Raw genomic sequence first — 13,675 nt, forward strand, 5'->3', positions numbered from 1 at the left:
ATCCAGCCTACTGTATTTGTATGATTTGGGATATTTGTTAACTGCATAACTTAAAATCTGCTCACAAAAGTTTCAGCAAAATCTTTCATAATGTGTTTCTTCCAGGTGTGGGATATCATTCCTCTACCGCTGCCGCCTAGAATAAAAACCTATATTTTGTCAACGTGGGAATACTGCCGTTTCTGTCAAGATACCTTTGATGGTTATTTAATATGTTCTTCACATTCAATCATATTTTTTCACACAACTTCTGAGCTAAGGTTTTTTTTTACAAGGCAGCTTTTATTCTTTATGAACTTAAATATTTTTGAGAAATCCCAGCTTACTCTTAGGCATTTCATCATACATAGTTATTAACCTATAGAGTTCATGCCTTGGTTTTTTGGAGTCAGTGAGAGATCTAATGTTTTGCTGCACTGATTTGCAAATGTTAGTGGAATTAGATGTTTGGATTATTTGTCGAAGACCTCAAACATTTTTTCCTACCCTTAACATTTACTCAACTCCTGATAGTCTGCTATTAGGCATATGCTATCTGTTTCTGATTTCATTCAACTTTTTCAGTACTTTGACTCCATCATCTTCAATGCAATTACACTGTTTTCCATCATCAGACATAGCATCTGACCCTGAGTTCCATTTAAGACATATACAGTGTAATCGTGTGCATTTGTTGATTAGATCCTACATTCTCAAAAATATTCTAGCCATCAGACTAAGCTGGTAGGCTGTCATTCTGCCTCATTTCTGTGCCACAAGACAGAGAGAAAAGAGTTACAAAGCACTAAACAGAGGCAGTTCTTTTTGTATTACACTGGAAAGTATTACTCATGTTTCCTTCCGTCATCCATTTGCCACTGATGACTTCCAGAGGTCCCTTCCAACCTAAACCATTTTGTGATTCTGTGATATAATGTATTCACTGAGGGTTAATCCTGACCCCATACTTCATTACAATGTGACAATGTGACAACTATCACCTGGGCTATAATTTTATAACGGAAGACTATTCCAAAAGCAGAACATGACACAATACTTTTTACAACCTTACACCAAAGTTTAACGTGTAGAGTGAAAAAGTATCATGTTGCATTGTATCATTTTTTAAATTAAGGCTGAGAAATGCCTAAACAAAAGACAGGTATGCAGTAAGTATAGGAGATTTGGTGTTTTCAAAAATATTTTTGCATTTCAGTGCAAACACAGTGTTCCTTCCAGCTGGGATCAAGTATTCACAGCACATAATACATTTTATGTAACTGTAAGTACAAAGTGATCCCCATTACAACAACAGTGGAAGTAAAAATATTTCTATATTGTTCTGCCTGAATAATTCCATAGCAGAGTAAATAATAACTGGATATTCTTGGTGCAATTCCAGCATACACCACACTTGGTCATTACAGATTCAGGTATCATTCAACACCACAAATAAAAGAGACTGTGCCATCAGTGAAAGATATCAGGGAACAAGGCTTTTTAGTTCACTCATATTCATACGTATATTTTCAGTTGGTTGTCTTAAAGAGAAACAAACATAATAGATTAAAAAAAAAAACGAAAATGAAGAAAATTCAGTGTTAAAAATTAAATGGTATGTGAATGTAACTGACCATTTGCCGCTACAGGGTTATGTAAATAACTTTTTCCACAGAATCTCCACACAGAGCTAAAATATGGAAAAACATGACTCAATGTGATAATTTTCCAGTGGGTACGAACAACAAATAAATATTAATATTCTTGTAATAGTAGTTATTAAAATTGTCGTTTGGGCATTATGCATTTCAAATACAATTTCACTACCAAAAATTTGGAGGCTTAGGTAGTGAATCCTATACACTGTATAGGCTTTATTCTTGTGCTACCAGGAGCATCAGTATCATTTGTACTTTAGTATCAAACCTATTAATGAAAAAAAAAAAAAAGATACCTGAGTGATAGTGAAATGAGGATAAAAATTATGACCTGGTCAATTGCATTTTTGGATGGAAAATTAAATGTTTCTTATTGCTATGTGTAATTTTATAAGATGGTAGTAGATGTTCATCTGGAGACTATTTCCAGTCTTTATTGTTTTAAAGTGAATGCAAAGAAGGATCTTGAGGCAGTGACTAATCAAGGTAATTTTCTAAATGGAAATACAATAACAGCGAAGGTATTTTACTACCTTAATGGATGAATGTACCAGAAAAGCTTGTAATACTAAGAAAAATAGTTATTTTTGAAGTCTTATGTAAAACCATCACAAATACTTGAAAAAAGTATGTTTTCTGCAAGTATTTTTAAAATGGTGGAAAAGATTGACTTAGCAGAAAGCAGATAATTGGCATCCATTTAGAACTTCTGCAGGAACTGAGACACTCCATCAGGTACTGAAGTGAAAATGCAGGTGTGTTGTGAGCCTTGGTTTATCACAGAGATAGCCAGTTAGAATGTTGCCTCACAACCGAGATGCACTGCTCATAATGGCAGTGCAGTGCCTGCTGTATATTAGTAAAATTCCCTTGGCACCTAACACTGAATTTAGATAATGTTCTCTCGAGGAAGAAGACAAGTGAATGTATAATAGTATTTGAGGGAAATACAGAAAGTCATTGGTGGGGAAAAGGGCAACATGACTCATTTGTCTGAAGAAAGAGAGAAAAGAGGCTTTTGAACACTTTGAAAATGCTGCCTTGGACGTATACAGGGCATTGAGTGGTAAGACATTTTACATACAAATTATTCTGAATACATATTTATTACCCCAGAGTGGGTATAATAATAAAGCAGACTCTTGGAGTCCTGTACTTCCATTTGTCCGCTTCCTAAACCCGTCATATTTTGAACATGGGAACTAACAAAAATGATGTGAAACCTTGCTTTTATTTTGATGCTGATGTATTTAAAGATATTACAAAAGCTGATTTTTTATTTTACTTCAAAATGTTTAATGCATCTATTTCTTTGTGAAAATTTGAGACACGATTGGAAGAATTTGTAGTTAAATTTTAGGTTAGATACACAGAACGTTCTAACTATGTTTTGGATTGCATTGTATATTCAAACCTCCTGAATTTATGCTGGGAACATTTAGTTATTAGTGTCTGCTTATGCTAAGAAACAAGTCATTAATCTGAGGTTTACCCGGAAAAAGCATTGTGCTCCCCTCCCCACTGTTGCACCATATACAGTTAGCCAGAAAAGCTGCATTGTGCTGTTGGGTCCACAAAGACAAACATAAGTTATAAGTGATTTTTTTGTGACTTTGATAAAATATATTTTAGGTAAAAGAAAAATGTTAGCAATAAAGAAATGCTATTTTTCAGTTTCTGTTAACATGCCACTAACAGAGGAGATACTTAGGATATTTAACTTTTTTTTTCTAAGTACTTGGCATTCTCACATTTTTTTTAGCATAATGTATTTGAGCAAGTCTGCTGTAACATTTGAGAGTTTTCCAAGTTCTCTGTGCCAAGATAGCACTTTATGTTTGTGCACGCGAACAATTAAGATTGTTCTATTTACATGGAACCACAGAACAGCCTGGGTTCCCAACCCAAGGACCTGAAAGATCACCCAGTTCCACCCCCCTGCTGTGCGCAGGGCTGCCACCCACCAGGCTGTTCAGGGCCCCATCCAGCCTGGCATTCAATGCCTCCAGGGATGGGGCACTCACAGCTTCCCTGGGAAACCCGTTTCCACACCTCACCGCCCGAGTAAAAAATGTCCTCACAACATTTACCTAAATCTCCCCTTTTTTAATTTGAAACCATCCCCCCATTGTCTCATGTCACTGTCTGCCCGTGTAAAAAGTCAGTCCCCCTCCTGCTCATACATAAGTTCCTTTAAGTACATGAAGGCCATATTGAGGTATCCCTGGAGCCTTCTCTTCTCCAGGCTGAACAAGCCCGATTCCCTCAGCCTTTCTTCATAGGAGAGGTGCTCCAGCTCTCTGATAATCTTTGTAGCTCTCCTCTGGACCCACTCCTACATGTTTAGGATGAGACTCCTAGAAGCTAAGGTAAAAGGTTACATCTCCTTACGACTTCCTTTTGCTCTATGGAATTATCCTGATAACTAATAGTGTTGCAAATTGTTAATCCTGAAACTTATGATAATCTCTGGTTTGTGATAGCAATCTGACATCATATATATACTCATGGTTGTGCAAACTGACTACTTTGTGAGCCAGTAATGCTATTCTCTCTATATTTGCTTTGGAAAAAAATCATGTCTATTAAGCCGAGCCACTGGGTTTGACTCAGAACATGAGTTCATTCCTCAAAAAGGAATGCTCAGCTGTGTCACACATCTAAGCAGTCAACAAGAAATTAACACTGATATATTTTTTGGTATTGCAAGATGGAAAATCAGACAAAGAAAAGTAAAATTTAATAATCAGCAACAAAAGAAAGATACTTTATCTGCTTGCAGGCGAGCCAATATTTCTCGCTCTATATGCAGTACTGATATCTTCTTTCATGGATATATGAAAGAGCCAAAAAGACATAAAGATAAGAAATGAAAAGGTGCTACTGAATTGCATATCTGAGAGAATATATGTTACACTGAGCATTTCTAACGGGGGACTCTCTCACCTCCTCCTGGCCTCAAGTTGTGCCAGGGGAGATTCAAGTTGAACGTTAGGAAATACTTCGTCTCTGAGAGAGTGGTCAGGCTCTGGAACGGGCTGCCCAGGGACGTGGTGGAGTCACCAACCATGGAGATGTTGAAGAAATGTTTAGATGTTGTACTGAGGGGCATGGTTTAGTGGAAAGTGTTGGTGATAGGTGGACAGTTGGACTGGATGATCTTAGAGGTCTTTTCCAACCTTGGTGATTCTATGATTCTGCGATTTTCAGAAACAGCTTGTGCTTTGGTAGAGGCAGGCACTGGCAGAAATGTGCATTTCTTTATGTGAATCCTTATTTGTCGCTAGCCTGAAACAGGGCTGTAGGTGGGACATTTTCTGGGGACTTGTTAATTTTGTGGCATAATTTAAATTTTCATTTTAGGAGCTACAGTTCTTAAATATGGCAGAAGTTTCCTGGTTCTCCTACTCTCACTTCCCTCTTCTCCCTCCTCCTCCATGTTTTGGTCAATTTATTATGAAACAGAGAGTTGAATACCAAGTTCTCAACAGAAGTCTATCTCATTTCAGAATAGTTGCATGCTCAGTCTCAGGCACAGTGTCGAAATAAAAACTCAGCCAGTGATTTAATGCTGGTGAGCCACATGTTTGTTTTCTGGTTGTAAAGAAACTGCACTTTGTTAAGGGTACACTAGAATGTGTAGTGGCATGCTGCTGTTTATGTAGAAAGCCCTGAAATACTCAGCACCCATTGGTATAAGTGGCAGCAAATATATGTGCACAAGTCTCAGAAGGAAGCTGACAACTTTACTCCAGTGACACAATTGTTTCTACATGCGTTGTGAGCCAAAAGGCAACCACTTAGAAGAAAACTTTGTGTTCAGGGCTGGGTAAGATTTTTTACTCCTCCAGAAGCTCTAGGTGGCAACTGGGCAGGATATCCTGTTTGAACATCTTTTTATTTTCCAAATGTACAAAATATTATGTGAACACATCTGCACCTTTCCCTAGAGAGCCTTACTTTCTTTTCCTGGATGTCTGGTGCAGGCTCATTTTTAACCTAGCATACAGATAAAAAGCTGAAACTGGTGGAAGAGAAGCACTGTGGATATACTGAAAAACAGAATTTGTGTCCTCATGTTGTTTCTTGCACAATGTATGAAGAAGCAGTGTTTTTCCTTGGAAAAATATCCCTCAGAAGCCTAAGTGCATCAGACCAGTGGCCTTTAATGTTCCCCATTTAAAGCTTCATTCAAAAGTCATTGCACACCATTCGTGTTGTATTTTGCAGTCTGCTTCAGAAAAGCACGGATCCTACTATAAGAATGAATTCAGCGTCTGTAAGAAATGCTATACTTCATTATTTGCTCAGAATTCACAATGTCACTATTAACCTATTTCAGGTAATTATAAGTGGTTGTCGTCCTCCCTTGCTTCCTGATGTTCTCGAGTCAAATGTTCTATTTTTAATGACCTCAAATGAGCTGGCACTTGGAAAAAGGGCCTAAGCATGGGGAAAAATTATCCTAAGTGGGTTCTGGCATGCATACCAATGATTTTAATTTGAGATTTTGTGCATCATGAGTAAGTTCTGGGGTGGAGTTTTTTCTTTAGAAGTAAACCAAACAAGGGGTCAGAGAAACACAAAAACAGGAACGTAACATCTCACAGAAATAACATACAAAGAGAATTCAAATTTTGATTCTTTAAAAGGGAGAGAAGATAGGACACTACCTAACATTCTTCATTTCAGACATAGACATTATAAATTCCGTTGTATTTGTGAACATAACTGTTTATCATTTTATTAATTGAACACTTTAATGAGTAATTATGAGTAAGACAGGAAGTAATGCAAGCAGCAGTGAAGTTGTGTCAGTCTTTTTTTAACCTTTAAGCTTTTGTTAAGAAGAGAACAGTATGTATTTGCTTAACTGAACAAACCACTGACGACTGTGACATATGCTACGCCCTATATTATATTGTCTTTAACTTTAAGCAGGACTTAACATTTTAATATAAGTATTTTAGCAATATATTTGAAATTGTTAATTGCCATGACCCAAACTGATGGGTTTGTTTTTCCTGCTGAAAGGTGTTGTCACTAACACCTTTTAGGAATATGCTGTAATCTTAGGACCAAATTCAGCTAAAAATTACACTAGGAATATTTGTCTCTCTAGAAAATTCTTTCAGAAGCTCAGCTCTAAACAGATGAATTTGTTACAAGACAACATCAAATGAAATGAAAATTCTTTCTGAGACAGTTTGAGTACTACTGGCAGCTCTGGAGATGAAGAAATAATTAAATTGCCCACTGAGATACGCAACATAATTATCATGCTGTAGTACAGGAAGGTATAAAGACCGGAAGACTAGAAATGAGTTACGGACTTCCCTTTAAAATGTTTGAGTTTGCTTTTGTGATGTGCTAGAAGAGATTTACAGAATAACCAGTTCTTTACATCTCACTCAGCAGTGAAGTAGCAGTTAAATTGTACAACCAGGGATCAGAGGTACAAAACCATTTATGCGATTAGAGATTTTTTAAAGCACTGCAAGATTTTCTCCCTTTTTGAGGCAACAAATGCTAATTGTTTGTTAATTGTGTTTTTTTAGTACTTGGTTCAGTCATTTCTCAGTTTACCTCAGAACAAATTTCCAACAGTCCCAAGAATCAGATCTCTGAAAAAAATAATGTTTGTCTGAAGTTTGTGCATCATACAGATCAGTAAATATTGGCGCCTTCACACAAGTAGTAAATTGAATTTACTTTTCCAGATAGCTTTCAAAAGTCAGTACTTTTTTTTTTTTTAGCAAGTGATGGGGAACTCTCATATTCTGTAATTTTTTAATAAATTGACTATTCTCAAATCTACTTTTTGATATCATTTACTTTACTGTCACAATAAGTAACAAAAAGTACTGTAAGAATTAAAAGGCTAATCCACACGCTCATTCACATTACAAATACATTTTACAGAATTTATCTTTTTAATCCATGAATTGCCTGGTATGTTTATAACATAATTTCTAAATTCAAGATCACCATCAGCACTCAAAATCAAAAAACATCTTCATCTGTTTATTAGCATGTTTATTGTTGAATAAGACTTAATTTTTCTAGAGGAAAAATAACTCATTAGCCTATATTTACATATATGCTGAGCCATATTTTCATTACTTCAAGAGATTCAAAATACTAATGTGCTGGACATATCATAGCCAGCCTCACAAAGTTTCTGGCAGACTCTTCATAGGTGACCTGAAAGTGGCAGGGTTGAATACACAAAAAATGAGGTAAATTTCTCCATTATACGATATATATTGGCACTTATGCTTAGGTTTCTCTGTTCAGTTCACAACTCCCCCAGTGAAATCACCATCCTTTTTCATCATGCTGACTTCTTTAAAATAGTTCAGTAAACCTCTGTTTATTTGGGCTTATAACCCCAAATCCCATCTGTTCTGCACTGGAGTGGGTATGGGGTGAGAGCAAGCCAGGGCAGGGTTCTTCCTGGTTCTCAGTAAGAAAAGCCCAGCAGCAAATGGGTCAATGAGGCAAAAAAGACAGATCAACAAGAGGAATTTAGTCACTGACTAAATGTCCCTTCAGACGCTCAGCAGCCCACGTGCCTGCAGCACTGTACAGAGCCTTGATGGATTTTCCCACAACACGTTTTGCAGGGTAGGTTCTGTCCATGGAGAGGTAGCATTTATTTTCCTTACAAGAACATAACTCTATTCCCAAAGGAGGTTCATGAGAACCTGTTCATGCCTCCCTGCTAAGTACAGACAGGGCCACGCAGGTGGTGCTGTCGTTGGTGCCAAGTAGGAGCAGGATGCAAGGCTGCCTCTATACTGTGAGAGGTGGAGCTTGCCCTGCAGCCTGGGATGGGGGCAGCATGGCAGAGAGCAGCCCAAAGGCAGTCAGCACATGCAGCACAGCACAGCTGGTTCTACACAGACCCAGGTTAACTGTGTGGGGCACAGACACCACAACATGGTCAGGATGAACATATCCACGCCTGGCCCACTATAGTTTACCTTCCCCAGAGATGTAAGTTACAGAGTGTATTAATAACACACAGGCTACTCAAGCCCTAAGCACAGACCCGGTATAAATGACATGGCCTGTTTAAGATCACCAGCTTCTGAATGCAATGTCTTCTGCAAGTCTCCCAACACACGAGCTTCCGGTACATCTTCCAAAACAACAGTGTTGGAGGTTCTGTCCATTGTGCTGCTTATTGACAAGCTCCCACTTCGTGGTTTCATTAGATACTACTCCACGATTCACAAAGGATTTGCATCTAACCCTATTCATATCATTTCTGTCCCCTGTACCACATAAAGTAAAATTTTATTGCGATTTTAATTCAATTTTCCTGCTACAGAAGTACTGTCTTAGTTTCAGGTGGTACGAAGCTATGTTTTTGGTTCTAGGAGAAGAACAATGCTGATAATACACTGAAGTTTATAGCTGCTGCTAAGCACTGTTGCACAGAGCCAAGGCCATTCACAGCGAAGGGCCCAACGAGTTGAAAGGGCACAGAATTAGGAGAGCTGACTTAAACTGACCAAAGGGATATTCCATACCATAGGACATCAAGCAGAAGGAGTTTTGAAGGGTGTGTGAGTGCACCTGGCTCTCTTCCACTGCTCGAGAACACTATCTGGGCATTGGCTGGGGGATGGTGAGCAGTTGCTTCTGCATTACTCATTAAATACATTCATATACATATATATAGTTATAGCTATTATCCTTTTCCTTTTCTCTATCTTAGCAAATAGTTTTATCTCTACCTACAAGTTCTATCTCAACCCACGGGTTCTACTTAAGAAAATCACCCAGAGATCTGCAGAGATCTGCCCCAAGCTCTGAGGGGCAGGGAGTATGGGATGGTGTGGGCAGATGCCTAGAGCAGTGGACTGAAGTTCCAGACAGCTGGGGGTGGTTTGGTACTTCACCTCTTCACTTCTGCAGAATCATGAAAAACTAGTAGAATATTTGGAAAAGGTCTGCTGTTGCCCTGGCAATCCTACAGAGGAACAAATCATGGCAGCATGCTGGGGCCCAGCACATGCCTACTGAGCTCTGTTCAACACTATTCAGCATCCCCAAGGGGAAGAGAATACTTATAGGTTTGATAATAAAGCAAAAGTCTCACCATCCCTCATGACGAGCCCTGCAGTTGCTCCTGCTACAGGTCCAGTGGCTGTTCCAAGTATTGCAATGAGAAAAAGAAAAAAATTCCTCCCAAAGGAGGTGCACCGTGCTCAGATCAACCTGTGGTTGATCCAGCCCCTGCAACAGCTCCTGCAGTTGCTCTGACCTTTTTGACAGACCCTGCAGTTACTCCAAACCTTCTGACGGGTCCTGCAGGTACCATGACCCTCACGACCAGTCCTGCGGTGCTGTGCCACCTGCTGGATTAAACCACAAGTACTCAGTTAATACTTTTCTTTATATGCCTTTACCATTGCAATCTCTCTCTCTCTTCCCTTTTTGAATGGAAAGAATCCATCTCTGCAGACTCCACCAGGCCTTATCAAGTCCTTGCATGAGGATTCCATCTGATATAGTTCTTACACAGCTGGGCATGCTGGGAACAGCCCGTTCTAGCTGAGTGTACTGGTTGTCACTTGAGGTCTTGTTGTAAACTGTAGATACTAGTTGTTACCATTCTCTTAACATCACTTACACTCTTGTTTTTGCCTTCATTGCCCCATTTGGATGCTTTGTTCGTCTGTTGCAACTTTTTGTAAGTTATTCTAGATCTGATTTGTAATGCACACGAGCAGACAGCAAACAACAGTTGAGTCGTGGCTTTCCTTTTTTCCGTAATTCTGTAATTTAGTGTTTGGAGAGCATTAGCACTGCAGTCCTAATTGGCATCAGCTGAAATACAAATACATAGGAGAAGCTCAGTGTGCTAATATAGGTATTTCAAAGAAATCAGTTTTCTCAGTAGATACATTTCCTTCTTTCTGCTATGGCAAAGCCCTCTCTGCAGGTATAATGTGTACCAGCCAATGTGAGCACAAACTGAATTCAGAGAAATTTTCACCCCTTCTGCAAAGATGCAGAGTGGAACATTTAGTGGTTATAAATGTATCACTATCAGTAAAATTACACCATCAGTTAGCAACTCCCATATTACTAAGCCAGTACAACCTGTGGTCTGATTTAGGACACTGTGCCCTTGATCAGTGTTTAGGATCTGTTTTCCTTCTGTCTGTCCAATTTTGGATTTCTTTTTAGCAACTACCACCCTCACAACTTCCAAAAAGCTCTCTCCTTAGAAGGAATATATTCACCAGACACAGCCTGTCTCATATTCTCTGCAGTGATGAGTTTTTAAGAACAAGTCGAGACGCTTAACTTGAATTTGTTATTCAAGAATTACAATAGAGATCAGAGAGATGAGTTCATGTCACACACAGATTTTTGTGTGCATGCCACAAAGTGAATTTTTAACTTTGACACATCAGTGTGATACTCAGATGTAAAATTCAGCAGTTACTGGGAGCATTCAAGTGTGCTCAATTACCTGCTGGCTGCAGCCTCACAGAGACTTGTGTGCATTACATTTCATGAGACAACATTTGAAATCAAGGGTTACATTTGCAACAAAAACATTATTTTGAAGACCAGGAAAACAGCCAATGGTAAGCATGAACAGCTTAATATTTCAGAGTTTCAGAAATGTTCAAAATGAGTTCTACTTAAAAAACAATAATAATAAAAAGCCTTTAATAGATAACCTACATTAACATGGGCCATAAAGAGAGAGCAGTATTTTCTCTCTATAAGAGCAAAGTCCAATCAATATGTCAATTTAGAAATCATATCTACTCCTTAAGTAGCAACAAGTAATGAAAAACAATACACATTCATTTTTGAATATTAATATGTACTTACATATTAGTATGTGTACATGTATTAAGTATCAAATTTTTTTATTGCATATGATATTGTAATAAGCCGTTAATCTTCATATTTTCAAATATTTTATGTCTCGTCTACACGGAAATAAGAAGCATCAGATATGATGTGAAATTCTCAGAGCACTTAGGTGTAGATTGTTGTTGGCTCCAATAGAGTTACATATATGAATGAAAGTTAATTGAGTTCTCAAGCATTTTGTTAAATATAGATGCAAGGCCAAAAACTGAAGTAAAAGGGCTTGTCCTGCCTTCTTAATACTGTTCATTTTATGTCATAAGATGACATTGGAATATTCAAATATTGGATATTGGAAGATTCAAATACCTGATGTGGTCACTTAAGGATAACTCAAAGGTAGCTGTTATGTGAAAACACAGGTCTCCATATAGAAAATGTCAGCTGGATACCTTAAAAAGCAGACAGACAAGACTCAGCTGAAAATATGTTCCTTTCCTTGGGATAACTCTCAGTACAAAGAAGCAGAATCAAGCTGTTAATTTTCCACCACATTAAATGTTAGTCTCTTAGTAACTTGATTTATAAAATGTAAGGTGAGAAAGAAAGCCTAACGGTAAAGAAACACTGAAATACGAACCAAGACTATTACTGTATTGCACAAATATGGCTCCAAATAGGTTTGCCTGCTCTTGGGTTTTCCTCAGCAGTTTTGGAAACATCAAGATAGAGCACTTCATCTCATGGTGTCATCAAATATCACAAGTAGTCTTAATAAGGAATTCTTGTTGTGACAGTGGATGAGGCCAGGCTTCTCTTTGCAATTAGTCTACCTGTCAGGAAGAGAGATATTTTGCTGGAATTGCTTTAGGCGCTTTGATTCATTTCTGCATTACTACTCTTTTCCACTCAGGACAGCATGCTGTCTCTTCATGTGGTCTCACAGCTTTGATTTTTTTTAATGAAACCACTGCTCGAAAAACATTGAGTTTCTACTTAATAGTTGGTCATCTTGTACTTTTCTGAGTACAGTACTCTCTGAGTCATTAGCCGTGCAATCTCTTACAGCTAACTGTGGTTCCAGCTGTACCTACCTTGTTGTCAAGAACATTTTATATATAAAATCAGACTGTTACCTCCGCTTACTTTGAATCTTGCTCATTGATTGTATTTCTAGGTTTACTTTGCTGTTCTCACCTGGTCAGAAATACAACAGGCAGCAGCAGATTTCTCAGTTAGTCTGTTCCTTGCAGAGAAAATTGCACTGTCATTACCAATTATTGTATATTGTATTTGGGAGCACTGTCCCTGCAAGTATCCATTTGCCTACTATTATTCAGATAATAAAAATTATATTGAAGAATTTATGACTAGTAAAAAAATTATTTATATTCTCAAATTTTTACTTAATTTGTTTTCAGAAACGCTAATAGCCTTTCAGGACTTAGTAGGCTGTCTGCCCCACATTATCCTGAAAATTGTGTGTATAAATTTTACTTGCTGTTTGCCACTTAATTTCTTGATGCAGGATCTACATTCTGGTGTACCAGGAGTCCATATCAAAGTTTTGGCAGGAAAGGGTGGCTGCACAGGTGAACTCAGTGTGACAAGACATGGAACTGCCCCATGTTGGACACGGTGACTACATAACAGACTCACCACAGGACACAGGTAAGTCTGTCAGCACCACTGGTAGCACCACTATGAAACATATTTATTAAGAGTAAAATAATGTTGCGCAACAGCTGGGAAAGAGGAGTGAGACAATGTGAGAGAAATGGACCCAGCAGCCCCCAAGGTCAGTGCAGCAGGGGGGCAGGAGGTACTCCAGGCACCAAGCAGCAACTTGGCTGCAGCCTGTGGATAGGACAATAATGAACCACGGTGTTGACCCACGGAGGACCACGCCGCAGCAGACATCCACACTGCAGCCAATGAAGGACACTACACTGTGGCAGGCATGTTCCGAAGAGTGCTGCAGCCCGTGGAGAGACCATGAACTGCAGCCTGAAGGGGATCACAGTGGAGCAGTTTGTTCCTCATAGACAAATTTGCGGAGAGGACTAAAGATGTTCTTGAAGAGCTGCATCCAGTGCAAAGGACTGTACCTTATGCATACACCACCAAGAGACCTTGCACTGGAATGAAGGAGGGGCTGGGACAAAGTGCTGTGGACTAAATCCCATCTTAGA

Source organism: Numida meleagris, chromosome Z (genome assembly GCF_002078875.1).
Source record: "Numida meleagris isolate 19003 breed g44 Domestic line chromosome Z, NumMel1.0, whole genome shotgun sequence".
NCBI classification, from domain to species: Eukaryota; Metazoa; Chordata; class Aves; order Galliformes; family Numididae; genus Numida; species Numida meleagris.